Source organism: Uloborus diversus, chromosome 2, assembly GCF_026930045.1.
Source record: "Uloborus diversus isolate 005 chromosome 2, Udiv.v.3.1, whole genome shotgun sequence".
Lineage (NCBI taxonomy): Eukaryota > Metazoa > Arthropoda > Arachnida > Araneae > Uloboridae > Uloborus > Uloborus diversus.
In genome coordinates, this window is record NC_072732.1 from 133,231,047 (window position 1) to 133,246,528 (window position 15,482).

Consider the following 15,482-nt stretch of genomic DNA (forward strand, 5'->3'; position numbering starts at 1 on the left):
GAGAGAAAACGCAAAAAAATAAATTGCGCAAACAATAAGTTTTGAGAAAACTGCAATCATTATCATTTCGTAAACAATTTTCTAAATGATCAAGAAAACAAACAAAGAATTAAATAAGATCAAATGTATCTTTCACGAAAAGCATAATGACACGATTATACAAAACTCCATTTCATTTAAAACTTGTATAATTCAATACTTTATGAACCTACTAAATTGAGCCATCTTTCCTTTGAATAAACTGATTCATTACCTAACAGAATGCAGTCTAGTTAAAAAAATATTTCTTCTTGCTCATAATTTGCACCCACCATAGTATGACGGCTAAAAAATCCTTCTTTGTTAGTACGGTTTCCCGTTAAATTTGACATGTTCAAATTGATATACATACATAAGAGAGAAACGTATAATGTAATAAACGTAATTTATATCGTAAAATATTTTGTATTTTTCCGTTTGAAACGATTTATCAGCGCTTTTCTTTCTAAATGTATTTTATGGATATTATGGTCTAAGTTACCGTCCTTATGCCAGGGCTAAGACAAAACTATATGCAATGTACCGACAATCCGGTTATCCCATCCAGAGACTGCTGTTTCGTTCTTGTTGGAGAATCATCAGTCTGGAATTGTGAATAGACTACATGGAAGCAAATGTCTTCTTATTGAAGCTGAAAATACCAACAATCTGATAGCTGAAGAATATTTAGCTCAGCAACGAAAGTCTGCAGCTCTGGTGCGGTTCACCTCGTAAATTGACCGCATTTAAGCCAGGGCTAAGACAAAACTACATGCGCTATACCGACAGCATGGTTATCGTGTCCAGATACTAGTTTCATGTTTGTCATGGACTCATTTGTCTGAAATAGTAATCAACCGAACTGGTTGCATTAAGACCCCCATAGTGGAGGGGCCGACGCATCCACCATTTTGGAGCAAACTTGATCCAGTGCTTCGCAGCGATAACATTGCTTCTGATGTTTTCATTTCTTTAGCATGTGTTAAATTGAGTAAAATGGGTGGTTGTTCGGCTGATAATTGTGCAAACAGCTCCATAAAACGATTTTAGCTCTTCAGATTTCCAGCAGATGCAGAAAGAAAAAAGAAATGATAAATATAGCCGACGAAGTGACTGGCAGCCTGAAAATGGAGGTTAACGTCGATCTATTTCTCATAATTTTACTATCATTACGTTATATATGCTCTGGTATATGTTCTATCATGTTGCTGTTATCTAAGGAATATCTTTTATTCTGTATTTCCCTGTTGTGCGATAAGTACGCTTGATACCGCTTGCTCCAACATGGCGGATGCGTTGGCCTCTCCAGTTATAGTGGTTCTAGGTGGCATATGTCATGTCATATCCTCGAAGCTGACAGTGTCAAAACAAAATGGTTGCTAAAGTAAATATGATTTCAGTGTACCAATTAATATGTACTTTTTTTATATCCACAGTACCATTAGAAGCGTACGCCTGATCAGAAATGAAATTTTTTTGGTTTGAGCGATATTTTTAGATAGAAGTATTGATGATTAGAAAGTAGTAATAGAATGCGTTTGCATCTCATAAACTAAATGACTCTGAACAAATACCGAAACGTTTGTTCAATGACATAATTTTGTAGAAAATGAGTTGAAGTACTCAAAAAGCTTTTCATTAGTTCAAATAAGAAAACTTATCTTTTTGAACATTTTTCAAAAAAGAAGCATTCATTTAAATCGTTTGTTTTACAAGTAGGGTGTTTTCGAACTTTATTGCAAGTGAAAGGATTTATTTATTGACTTTTAATGATGTTATAATCACCTACACAGATTAAGTTCAAATTTACAAATCGATCAAAAAGCAACAACTGTTTGTTTGTCCCAAGAAGTGATTGTCACCAAGGAGTGACAGGTCGAGCTTCAGGTTTTATCATTATTTATTTATTTATTTATTTATTTAATTATTCTTTTCGCATCCAAGCCCTTTGAGAGAATGCTAGAAACAATTGATAAGTGCTTGTTCTCATCAGTATCCATCTGGCTGTCAGTTTCTGTTTTATGTCTTCCATTCATTTTCGGGTAAATGTTTGTCTTATCGAGAGATTTCAATTGTGCCCTCCCTTTAAGAAAATATTAGTTTATGTTTTATTTCGTCTATTCATTTTCAGGTTAATGTAGTATTTCTTATCGAGAGCTTTCAATTGTGCTCTCACCTTAAATTAATATTAGTTTTTGTTTTTTCTCGTATACTCAGTTTTGCTTAAATCACTGTTTCTTATCGAAAGCTTTCAACTGTGTTCTGCCCTGTGTGAAAAGATTATTAGACTGTTTCATCTCGTCTTCTCATTTTTAAGATAAAGAAGTGTTTCTTATCCAGAGCTTTCAATTGTGCTCTCCCCTTAAGAGATTTATATTTAAAACCTAACCATACATAATTCTCATCAGTATTTATTTTTAAATTTTAACGTTTGTATTTGATAACAGTAACGATTAATGAAAAACAAAAAGTTTGATTGCGCCACCTTCTTTAAGCCAGAGGAGAAATTTAAGCATCTATTCTCATTGAGGTTCATTTGTAAGTCCTTTTTAAAAATTAATTTTCAGAATTTTTATTGAGACACTGCAACCACCCTTGTCACGAACGACGTGCGATTTTGCGACGCTCCTCAGGGGGATTGGCGTCAAAAAGTAGTTGCCAACAGCTGCTATCCGGGTTCATTTAGATATCATTTTTAATTATTATTATTTATTTCAAAACAAGAATTTCTGCAAAATTGTGCCAGCACCCCCTCTCAGACTCTTTCCAAAGATACTCAAAATATATTTGATACCTTATAAAATGTAAACATTCTGTAAAAAATAGAAGTCATGTTTAACCCTTTAGAAAAAAACAAATATTTAAAAAAAACGAATGGCATATGAGATGATGTCCATTAAATGTTTGAAAAGTTAATAATTCAGATTTTAATTAAAGCTGTTTATTACTGTGAGTTCCAACTGCCCTTATTCCTTTTTTTTTGTTAAATAACTCCTTTAGCTCCGACTGCTTGATTTTTCTAATGAAAGCCGGAAGATTTTTTCTCAAACAATTTCCTCAACAAGAAAAAGGTTGGCACAAAATGAGCGACCAAAGTGCAATTTAACATAATTATTGAACTATATTTACCTGAATTTTACGGTCAAAATTCTGCTCACATATTGTTAGTTGAGAATAAAATATGTTTCTTTTATTTTCACAAAACTATTCGAAGTGCTCAAAAAAACGTGGTTAATTATACAGTACTAAGTTTACTTAAGAATATAGTTTAAAACTTTTGAAGCATACCATTTAATTAATTTTCAATGCAAGTGGTTTGAACAAAACTTTTTAGTTTCAAAATTATTTTACTGAAGAATTAATTAACTTCAGAACGGTTGAAAATCATTTAAAATCCTGATTCAGATAAAAAAAAAATCTTTCGCGAAAGTATCGAAAAAATACCCCGTCAGAAGAACAAATGGTCGGTGTTTATTATCAAAAGCAGAACATAAAGTAAAAAAAAAATGTAAAGAAAAAAAAGAGAAAAATAATTTTATATTATTCCTAAGCATAATGGAAATTTTTCTTTAATTAATATTGTCTCAGTATATAGATTGGTTAAAACAATCTAATAAAGATATAAAAACAGGTTTATTTAAAAAATACGTTTCACAAATTTAATTAAATTTCAATAATACATTGAGAACTCGAGTGTTTTTACAAACTGCACAGTTGATACACGAACATTAGGTACGTACGAAGGAAGAAAAAACATAAACTAATATCAATTTTTTGCTCGGCACCAGGCTCTTATTTCCAGTAATTATTATTAAAAGTAATCCATACAAATTTATATTCCTCTCGTTATTTTTCTACTCTGTAATGAATAAAAAACAAAATGTGAGAAAATAATAGTTTTAGTCAACTGAAGAAATAAAGGTAAAAAAGGAAAATTTCCACTAATGGTATGAATTAGAAAATTAAAGTAGGATTATGAGATGCTTGTTCATCTATCTTTCTTATCACTCTTCTAACAAAATACAAGTTAACTCATATCTTGTATCCACGCTGAAACTGGACGACTTTTATGTAACGTCTCTAATGGTTGATTCCATGCTTTAATTTTTGACTGAAAATATTATTCGCTCAATTTAGGAAAAATGTAATATAAATAGAGAAAAAAACAACATTGCATTAAATTTTGATGTCTTAATTTCAAATTATGTTTTTCGCAATCACGATAAGTAATGTAACACTACTCGTTAAGATTCTTGTTTCTAGAAATGAAATTTAATGGCAATAGAGAAGAAATTTGCATACATCATATAAGGCAGTGAGAAGCAAAGGAATGTAAGTTCCCCATTTTCAAAATTTGAGAAAAACACGTTTATAGATAAGGTCCTAGGTAAGCTTTCATTGAAAGCTTTTCCTAAATCATGCTGTGAAACAGCACCTACAAGACCAGGGCTACTAAAAATCTCTTTTTTCCTAAGACAGAGGAGAGGTTAACCTACCATTTGTACAAATTATCGCCAAATTTTTAATATTTCCACTTACATCCCTTTGCTTCTCACTGCTTCATATTTTAACTGGTTGTTTTCTAAATTAGGTACATAATACGAGGCATATACTTTTAAAAATAAATTGTAATTAAGATGCGGTACTAAAGATGTCATGGTTAGTATGTCCAATTTCTTGAATTTAACTGCATAGGTTTCTATCGAAGTAAGCATTTTTGGTTCGTAAGACCTAGTCTAGGTTATGTCATTCCCAAGTATTATTTTTTATTTGGACATTTTTTCGTTCTGTTTTAAACAGTTTAAAACAATTTAAGATTAAATCCCGCGTGGGAGTTTGTAGCTCATATACGTTTTGGTCCAATATACATGATTTCAATGAATATATCTTGTGGCATGGAAATAGCTTATTGCATGGAATATATAGAAGAATAATCTTTTTTTAAAATCTGGTTTAAGGATATTTTTGTGCAATTAAAATTTTCTTTTTCCACCAATGCCTACTGTTGAAATTCAATTCTTTTCCAGAAAACCAACAACAAACCATAAACGTTTTAGGTTTATTCTTTTAGCGAGCAAATGTACTTCACGTGAAAATTTTCATATTCCTTTATTTGATTAACAATATTTCAAAATATATAAATAGCCCTAAAAGACAGTGTCTGTATATGTATGTAATTGCGATTTCCAGGCGAATCAAAAGTTTGGCTACATAGACTATTTAGCTTTCTGAAATTTAAAAATCCTTCAAAAATATAACTGTTTAAATATTTTACATTATATTGTATTCATATACGAGTAATGTAACCTTTTCATAACTTTGTAATACGTTACTGAAATAATTTGAGTCAACAATTTATTTTAATAAGCTGCTATTCATGGAGGAGCATAAATTTAACCTATGTAATTTACTTTACGGGGTTCAAATTGCAAACATAAATGCATGGTAATTATCATTGTTTGAATTTCACCATTATCTCTCGATGTGTAACAATACATTTCATGGGAATAGCAATGCTCAAGTTTTGTCTCATGATAATAAAGTGATGTAGTTAGTTATTTGCAGGCAGAAATCTATTTGATAGGTGATTATTAAAACGTCTCTTAATAAGAAGGGGTATATGGGGTAAATCTACATAGTTATGATAACTCAAATGTTTTAATTGGAAAAAAATTACAATTATTTTGAATATTTCAATACTTATAGAGACAATGACTAATGTACAACAGACATTATACAGCAATGTATTGTATTCTAAAATTTGCGCTGAAATGATTTTTTAAATTTTTTGGGGTCATTTTTTTTTAAAGTGCCCGATTAATTAGTAGAGCAATGTAATAAATAATTTTTTTTTTCTAATGAAACATTTTCTCCTTTATTAAAAGTGTATTAAAAGTTCGGACAAAAGTGTATATAAAGCGGAATTAAAAGGTGAAAAGTCACGATGAAATATCTTGAAATTTAAAACTGTCAAAATAAAGCCATGTTTTATGTCGAGAAAGCTCTATTTTTTAAATTTCACAATGGTTTTAAATTTTTATTCCGCTATAATTAGAGATAGAAGTTAACAGTCATTTGCACGTTACAACTTTCCGTTTATTTCGCACTTTTTAAGTTTTTAACAGCCCCGTATTTCGTAAAATTTTAAAAGTAGAATTCATAAAAGTTGTTAAGATCTTGTCATTTGCGTCATTTTCATTAAACTCGGAAATGGTGAGGTCAAGAAGGTGACTGACCTGACATATGTGATTCCACAATGTAAAATATGTAAACATTCCTGATTTCTTGTAGTCCTTTGACATGGTTATGCCAGACTAAGTTTTGGTTTGGTGGAAGAATAGTGTAAGTGCAATAAAATATACTTTTTTGAAGAAATTCTAAGTGGGCATGTTTTGAGATTTTTTAGGTCAAAAGTCACGGTGAACGACCTCGAAACTTAAACATGTCGTGAGAAAATTATGTGTTATATCAAGAGGAAACTCTTTTCTTTAGCTTTACAATGTTTTTTCAATTTTTATTCTACTATAATTAGAAGAGAAGTTACAAACATTTGCATGTTACAGCTTTTTATTTTTTTGCACTTTTCCAGTTTTTTAACAGCCCTGTATTTCGTAAAAATTTTAAAGTAGAATTCTAAACATTGGCAGGATCACTTATCTTGTCATATGTGTCCCTCACACCAAATATCGTTAAAATCGGAAATAGTGAGGTCAAAAACGTTTTTTTTTTTCATTAATTTGAAGTGGACTTGCTCAACAATTAGTCTCTATTCAAAATAAAGCATACTTGATGTGCGTTCAAAATGAGCGAATAATAGTAATTATTATAATAACCAAAATAAAACAATAGTAAGAAAAATAAATAAAAAATAATAATAAAAAATAATATTCATAATGATATAATAATAATAATAACATAGCGCCCTTAGGAAAAAATAAACATCTTAAATACCATAAGTTTTCTTAAAGTTGATGTTTTTTTGAGAAGTTTTAAAGTATAACATTGTGAGAAAAGTTCTACTAAAAAGCTCTTTGGGGAAAATAATTCTCAACTATCAAATTCTGCATTACGTTTAATGGTAACTGATCGTAAATAGTTACAGATTTATCTTTAATTTATAACGCCTTTAAAGAGAAAAAAAATGACTACAACAGCATTTATGAGCGGAACAATTTGTGTCGTTAAAGCTATCAACTTCAATCATTCGTAAACAGATGGAGTTCTCATGCCATCATAATTATCTCACTTTATTATCTTTGTGGAACTTCAAAATACTAATGGCGAGATTTTTATGACTTCCAGAAATGACCTTTTATTGCGAATGAATCATAAAGCGCAGTCCTTAAATGGATAAATCTTTGTTAAAGACACATAAATTTCATTAGTACAGAATATTGTTAAAACGTTTCAAATCATTGACTGATTAAGAAAATTTAGACGCAATTACTCTTCATATATAAGCTTTATAAAATACGTTTCTGTTATACGGCTGTTCTGCACTTAAAGTCAAATGTAATTACTTGTAATGGTTACGTTTATTATTAATATAAAGATTTTCAAAGTAAATTGTAAAAGTTATAATGTAACAAATCAAACATATGTCAAGAAGGACTTGTTAGTGGAACTATATTTGATGGTGTAAAAATCGAGACTTAAATTGATCAGTAAAGTTTTACCATTATAATCTGTTTTTGAATAGTTAAAAGTGCTGCAATCTGGTTTCTGTTTGAAGGTTTATAGCAAAATAATGGAGGACATAAAGAGATATGTAAGCAATTTCTAAAACTAATTTGTGAAATTAACAGGCCATCCTCTCAATTTTTTTTAATACTGTAAGGTCAATTATTTTTGTAAAGAAATTTAAGAATTTTATTTAGAAAATTTTAAATTAAAAGATAATGTTGCAAATTTGTAAGTGAATGTTTTTTGAACTAAATTATACAGCGTACGCAAAAGAATAAGCACTGATGTTTCATGATGACCTTTGTTGATGATGACCTTCGACTCTCCATTTTTTCTTATAAAACAATAAAACGTTATTTTTTTAATACAAAAGTCAGTTAATTACAGGTAGCTAAAATAAGCGTTCATTGTTATTTGGGGATGTTCACCCAAAAACTACTTATGTTATTTATAGAAAAGTAAATGGTATTAGGGCAATTATACGAACATGTCAACCTGAGCATAAAACTCAATGTAACAAAACTATAAGTATGGTGTGTCATTTAAAAGCTTGAAATATGTATTTTTAAAGTGTACCATTCTAAATTTTATTTTTTATAATTTTCCGTACTGAAAATAAGCTGTAACAGATGCCTATATCTTTTCAGGATTTTTGAGGGAAATTTGACATGTAGTAGTAAAACGTTTTTCTAAAACAGATTCTAAATAAAAGGAAAGAAGGTTAGTGTATTTTGTTGTTCTCATAATACAGTTTTATAGTTGAATTTTATATCAATAAATATCTTTACAGAGTTTCGTTCAGAGACAACCTTAAAATCAGTTTATGAATCTCGGTCAGTTACCATAAAAAATCATTTTTCCCCCTCAGCATGAAAATTACTGGTGTAAATTTTTCAAAAATCATATTATCTACCTACACGAGAAGTATTTCAATGCTGAATAAGTTGGATTGCAAATTTACATCCGTAACACCGAAAATTCCTTGGTAACTGACTGATACACGTGATACGGTAACTGATTGACAATCTGTTTAACTTTAAAATGGCTGCAATGTATTTAATTTAATACTCCTGATAACAGAATTATTTTATTTTGAGCCTTTTAAGTGATATCAAACAACCCAACTTTTTTCATTTTTAGGAATGATAACATATTTTATTCATTATTTATTTTTAAATAATTTAGTATTGTTTGAGCCTAAATTTCAAAAATAATTGCCTAATATTCGAAAAATACATCAATTCAAAGCAAAAGAGGAAAGCATTTTGCAGTCAGTACAGCCAAATGACAAATTAACAACATCACAATTGCTACAAGAAGGAATAAAATGCAGAAACATGGGAAGTGACTGCTAGTAAAGAACATTTCTATGCAGTTTCTTCTGATCTACAGTATTTTGTAGCAAGAGTGATAGATGGTAATAGGGGAAAAGCTAAGGTGAAATTGTAGAGAAAATAGTTTACTTTTTATAGATCAATAAATTTACAAGAATATGATCTATTTAAAATTTTTTAAATCCTCTAGCTATTAAGAAATATGAGGGGAAAAGAGGTTATCGAGAGAAAAAAAAATCTTATTTTATTTTTTATTATTTAAAATCTTATTTGCTTTTCTTTTGCGTAGAATTTTAGTTACAAATTTTAAGGCTGTTTGATATTCGGTCTAACTCATTTATAGATGCTACAAAAAAGGCTATCAAAGGAAGTGCTGCAGAGTTGCAATCGCCTACAGTTTTTGTTATGTCATATACTACAACTAGACTAACTTACACTGAGGGTATAAACCACTTTAACAAAATACTAGGCAGCACAGAATTGTTATTTTGATTTTAAAAATCAATCTTTATACACGTTTTGTATCGCCCTTGTTTTGAAACGTCATAATTAGTGTATTCAAACTATATTTTGTATTAATTTTCAATATGGTCTGTTATTTTGGGAGTCCTCATAGGCTGAGTTAATATTTTGTGGTTTATGTTTCAAAATACTTATCGTTTTGCTCTGTGAATGTCAGTCAGTTACCCGTAGAATTGCCCATTAATTATTACCCTCTTCTCATCTGTAGCAAATCTGTTACAAAGAGGAATAAGAATGAGGTTTGAAACCGGCCGAATTTGACAAATTTACATTCTCTCAACTACTTGAATGGACATTTCAAGGTTGTAAAATTTGTACAGTTTTAGGATTTTTTTTATAAACTGTTCGTTATAACATTTACCAAAAAGGGGATGTACAGGTATTAGGGTAGACCGGGGCACGCTTACGCGGATTTTCCTTAATGAATGGTATAATTTTTGTGTTTTAACTAAGGAAATTTTAGGCATTGCAGTTTCATGAAGCAGTTAATGGAGTCAAAATTGATACATTCAGTTGTTGCTCCGTTTGGGTTTTTAACCGTTTAAAAAATATTTTTGAGCCCAAGCCGGTTGCATAAACGTGCCCCGGATACGGGGCACGTGTACGCATATTTGTTTCGTACCTAAAGTGGCTCTGTTATTGATTTGAACATAATGTCGTATCACCGTTAAAATAAAGCAAATTTATTGCAGACTAAATAGTGTATGAAGTAAAAGCTGAACGGGCATGAAGACAGCACTATATGGAATGTAAACTATAAGATAAGAATTTGTAACTCACTTAAAATTTAAATAGTGATTTTCAAAACTAAATATCCTGAAAATACTAAAGATTTGAGACAGTTCATAGCGAAAAAAGCGCCAGGGCACGTTTAGAAGTAAGACACCGTAAGAGCGTGCGTAAAGGTGCTCAGACGTCAACGCGTAAACTTGCCTCTTCGCTAAGTTTCCATTTATGAAAAAAAAAAAAAAAAACAGTTCCGTTCATACAAGTACAATTCTCAAAAAAAGGATAAACTTCTGCTAAGTTTTATATATTTGTTCTTTTTTTAACTAAGTATTATTTATTCACAATAAGATTCAAAACGTTAAACTCAAAATTCACTCAACTTGGTAGAAATCATATTATTCTTTCTGCATAATAGACCGAAGCTCGACTAATGCTCAAAAACTTGTGAGGATATTTTCTAGAAAGCAGCATATCAATCTGTTCTGAATGTTGAGTCTCCAGTTATAATTCGTTTTGAAAAAACTTCACTGCGTAAACGTGCCCCAGTCTACCCTATTGTTGATCATTCCCATTTCCAAAATTAATTTTACTTGTTTTTGAAAAAATAACAAGAATGACATAAGTAACAAAAGGAACTTAATATGAAATACTGAGGTAACGTGGAGTAAGTGGTTTAAACTAGGACAAACTCTTCAACCTTTTGTTGTTTTAAAGCTTATGAGCTCATTTCTTTTAGTTAGTCCTTTCATTCCTTTTAAATGGTTATAAAGTGACAAAGATCCAGATTTCCTGCCGATATTTGACTTTAAATAATTAATAATGTGCATTATAAAAGTTTTGGAGACATAGATTGGGGGGGGGGGGGCACAGCAAGAGTGTTGGAAGAGCGGAGTTACGGCTGCCATTGAGGAATACATAGTTTTTAATGAAATCTAACACGCCATCTTGGAAAGCGAAATATTTAATTGACGGCATAACATTGTCAACCGAAAAATACTACGTTATAAAACAAAATACAAATCTTTTTGCGCATTTTATGCTTAATATTAATGTTCGCGTCACATATGTTCTCTTACATTAAATTGCTCGAAAATGTACGAGCAGAAACTATCGAAACCACAAAACACACTTTGATTTGTAGCTTGTGGTACTGCAAAAACATATGCTTAACAATCAATGGATTGCATCATAGCTGTCTATTTTACTTAGCTTCATAGATTTCCTCCTCAATAGCAGTAACAAAAAGTGCAAAAGCCTAGGTATTCCATTCATCTTGACTATTCTATAAAAGCTCTTTTTCCCATAGTTGAGTTAAAAGACAACGTAATATTCAACAAATATGCAAAAAAGTTTCATTGCAAATATTGCATTGCTATAGCAGAGAAACTCTTGTGAGGTTTACCGTCAAATGGGTCAACTGGAATAAATTTACAAAAATGCCGATTAGATCTCATCATTGTTGAAAATTAAAAGATAAGTCGCAAAATTAAGCTGATGAAAACAACATCAAGTTTTAAAAGGATATTTATATAATGCACAATTCTTGATATAATAAGTAGATTTTCCTCAAACGAAGGTTATAGGAGAATTGTTTTTCATCCAGAGCAAAAATACTTCTTAAATATTTCATAGGCAATTTAAGATTCTCAGTAGATATGAGAACACAGGAAACATTGCGGTACAGAGGAAAGTGATGGAAAGAACAAACAAAGAAACCAAAATGATTGATGAGAGTGACATCTAGAGATCGTGCTAAGAATATTTCAAACCAAAGAACAGTCTTCTTTTGTTTTTTTAAGTGTTTCTTCTTAAAAGAGTAACTTTCGTGAAACGTATTTATTGCATTAAGTATAAAGATAATTTTTTACTTACAACTTTACTTGGGTCCCAAGTAAAAACTATGGAAAATCCTATCTGGAAAATGATGTAACATAGAATGTTTTTACAGAATTTGAACCTTTTGCTGAATCCACGTCTGCAAAGAAACTGCCCGTACCTGAAAACATTTGTTATCGGATATTTTTCCAGATCGTTTAAGCGATTACAAATATAGTGTTAGCGTTATAGTTATTGCAAACCTAACCTGGCAGCGTCGTAATATTGTGATTAAGATCTTCGAAGGTTTCAAACTGCTCCCAGGTTAGGTTTGCCCCAACTATAGTAGAAGCGGGAGACTGAATTTCAAAACGCGACAGTGAAAGTAAAAGTTGGATGAAAAAATTAATAACTACATCTGCGTCCAGATATAACAGGAAAAAAAATCAACGTTTTGTAGCACAAATACTGCATAATGTTACTGCAGACACGTGTTTGAGGTTTCAAGGAACCTCTTTTTCAATGCAAAATAGTGGGCTTTTGGATGTAAACACATTTTTATACGCGGACAAGTAAAAACGTTCGAGGACCTGTCAAGTTTCCCAGCTGACCTCTGCCGGTCCTTCGGACTAGGGTCTGCGAATTGTTGGTCAATGGGTTGTGAAAAATGATCCAAGTCGGACGGTCAACAAATCTTTTATTATCTTGTCGTGTGGGTTTTACTTTCTTGAACCAACTTGACTAGTTTTCTTATTCTTGGAAATAGAGACTGCCTTTCTAATGTTTCAAATATTATGGTCTCATATTTGCAAATCGTAAGATTACGTACTATGTTCTGTTTCCATCCGGGAATTCAATAGCTAATATAAATGTACAGCTAATTATTTCTTTAAAATTTTTCCAGAAGCTGTCCCATGTTTGTGGGAAAGTTCTTGCATTCTAAAATCAGTCTATGTATAAGTTATCGTGAATTGTAACTGACATATAAGTTGCAAAATCTGAATTTACGTTTGGTTCCAAAATTTTAGATTGCAAGTAAATCTTTCCGTACTGAATCATTAAAAGTATATTTTTTAGTAACTTCAAGGAAACATTAACAATGTAAAATTTTAAAATGCTCCAGTTAAAATTTTCTGCGAATATTCAATTAGCAACAATTGATAGAAATTGAGTAACAATAAACAACTCCACTTTTTTAAATCTTGAAATTATACATAATTAATAATTAGTTTCAAAGAAAATGGCAGGGATCAATATTTCGTTTATAAAGGAACAAATGAATGTAGAATTTTAATCCGCACACAAAGCCTGGAGCTGAAACAGCTTGCAAGATTAAAAAAATCACTTTTTATTTAAAATAATTGTTAAAACCAAGTTAACATAGCAGTGTATTAGGAAAAGAACAAAGTATCAATGCTCAAATTTGCAACATTGTTTAAAATTATTAAAATTAATTTTCATGCCATTCAATTTATGACCATTTGAGTTCCATTAATATAAAATACTAACTATTCCATGAACGGAACTGCAAATTGGTATAATTGTTTTAAGCTAGAAATTTTAACTGTATATGCGAAATGAATGGTAAAATTAAAAAAAAAACACATTCGTTTTTGAAAAACTTTGAAATTTCAGATTTTAAATAAGAAGAAAGATAAAAGTAAAGCTTTTGCAAATTATGTCTTTTTTTCACAAGCTCTTCTGTGTTGCAAACAATTCTCCTTTTAATCCCAAAACACGAGACTACAGTTTTTTTTTAGTTTGTGTGCATTTTATACTAGTAGTAATGTTATTTTTCCCTTGGGGAGGTAGACAGAAGTATCAGCAGAAGTAAGTTTTTGAAATCTTTAAAGAACAAATATTTCGAAAGCAAGTCTTGGATTTCATAATAACAATAGGGAAGTGCTGGAATTTGGTTTTTTTGGGTGCTCTATTTTCACTGGAAACAAAATAAGCAAGCTTGTACAAGAAAGCTCCAGTGCAATAAATATTTAATATGAGAAAAACAAAAACTGATACTGCTCTTTATCTTTCCATGGCAGATTATAACTTGGTTGTTTTGATCATAATTGTATATTATAACTTTAAATTTGAAAAAAAAAAAGTAAAAGTATGGATGATAATCTTAAAAATTGTTACCCAAGCAGTTAAAAAAATGAGAAAGTATATATGAAAGGAGGAATATTGAGTACTTATATGAAAGTTAGTTGCAGCACAACAAAGCATTTAAGAAACGTATAAAAACCATCCGTAATTCAGCAAACATTCGGACATACTAATCAGAAAAGTTCAAAAATGTTTACTAAGATTTGGATTCAGTAATAACAATTGGGGAATATTAGAATTCGATGCTATTTGCGTTTTTTTTTTTTTCCAAATTAAACGAGAAAAACAAGCTCGCACAATTATGCTTGTAAAATAGATGGCAAAAATGCAAAACAATAATAATAATAATTTTTATTATTATAACAGTATTCAACCTCATAGAGGGGGATTAACGGGACAAATGGACTTCCTTCGTTTCTTTATTATTGTTCCCAACGGGTGATTTTTTCCAATTTTAGATTTGTTCTTGTGTTGCTGAATATGCAATAAAGTTATGTGGGCACTTGAAGGAAAAAATATAATCGATATTAATTATTACAAAAATAAATGATTAAAACAAGTATCATTCATTACCAATATCCCTTACACTGTTGATGAAAATATATTGTTACATAAAGACATATGTTTCTTGAAAATTATCAACGAGCAGCTGCATAAAACGTCTGGGTTCAAACAAGAAGCATTTTTATAATATTATGTTTTAATCGACCTATTCTCCAGCATTCTTTCCCATCATATAAAAGGGAAAAAAACTCAAATGCAACAAAACCTAAAAATATTTTTAAAATACCAGGGGAAAAGTAATACGGATAACAAACACAAAGCTCCGTTCTCTTTGGTTTACCAGGAAGCTCTTTTTTTATACTTTGTAACTAAAGTCAAATTGAAAACCATATAGGAAGCAATGAGAAGCAAAGGGATGTAAGTGGATATTTTCAAGTTTTGAGTAAAAGACGCCTCAAGATAAGGTCTAAGGTACGCTTTCATTGATTATTTTTTAATCATGCTGTATAACAGCACCTACCAGGGGCTACTGGTACTATTTCTTGCCCCAAGAGAATATAGAGATTCAACTAATATTTGGATTGGTTATCTCCAAAATTTTAATTTTGGCACTTACATCGCTTTGCTTTTCACTGCCTCATATAAATATAGCGTGTATTTTAAAGAGCATAAGTATATTTCGATGCATTTAAAAAATATAATGACGTATCGTTCAAGGATATTTTGTTTGCATTTTTTAGAAAGTCAAGGTAACAGTTTATTTATTCATGT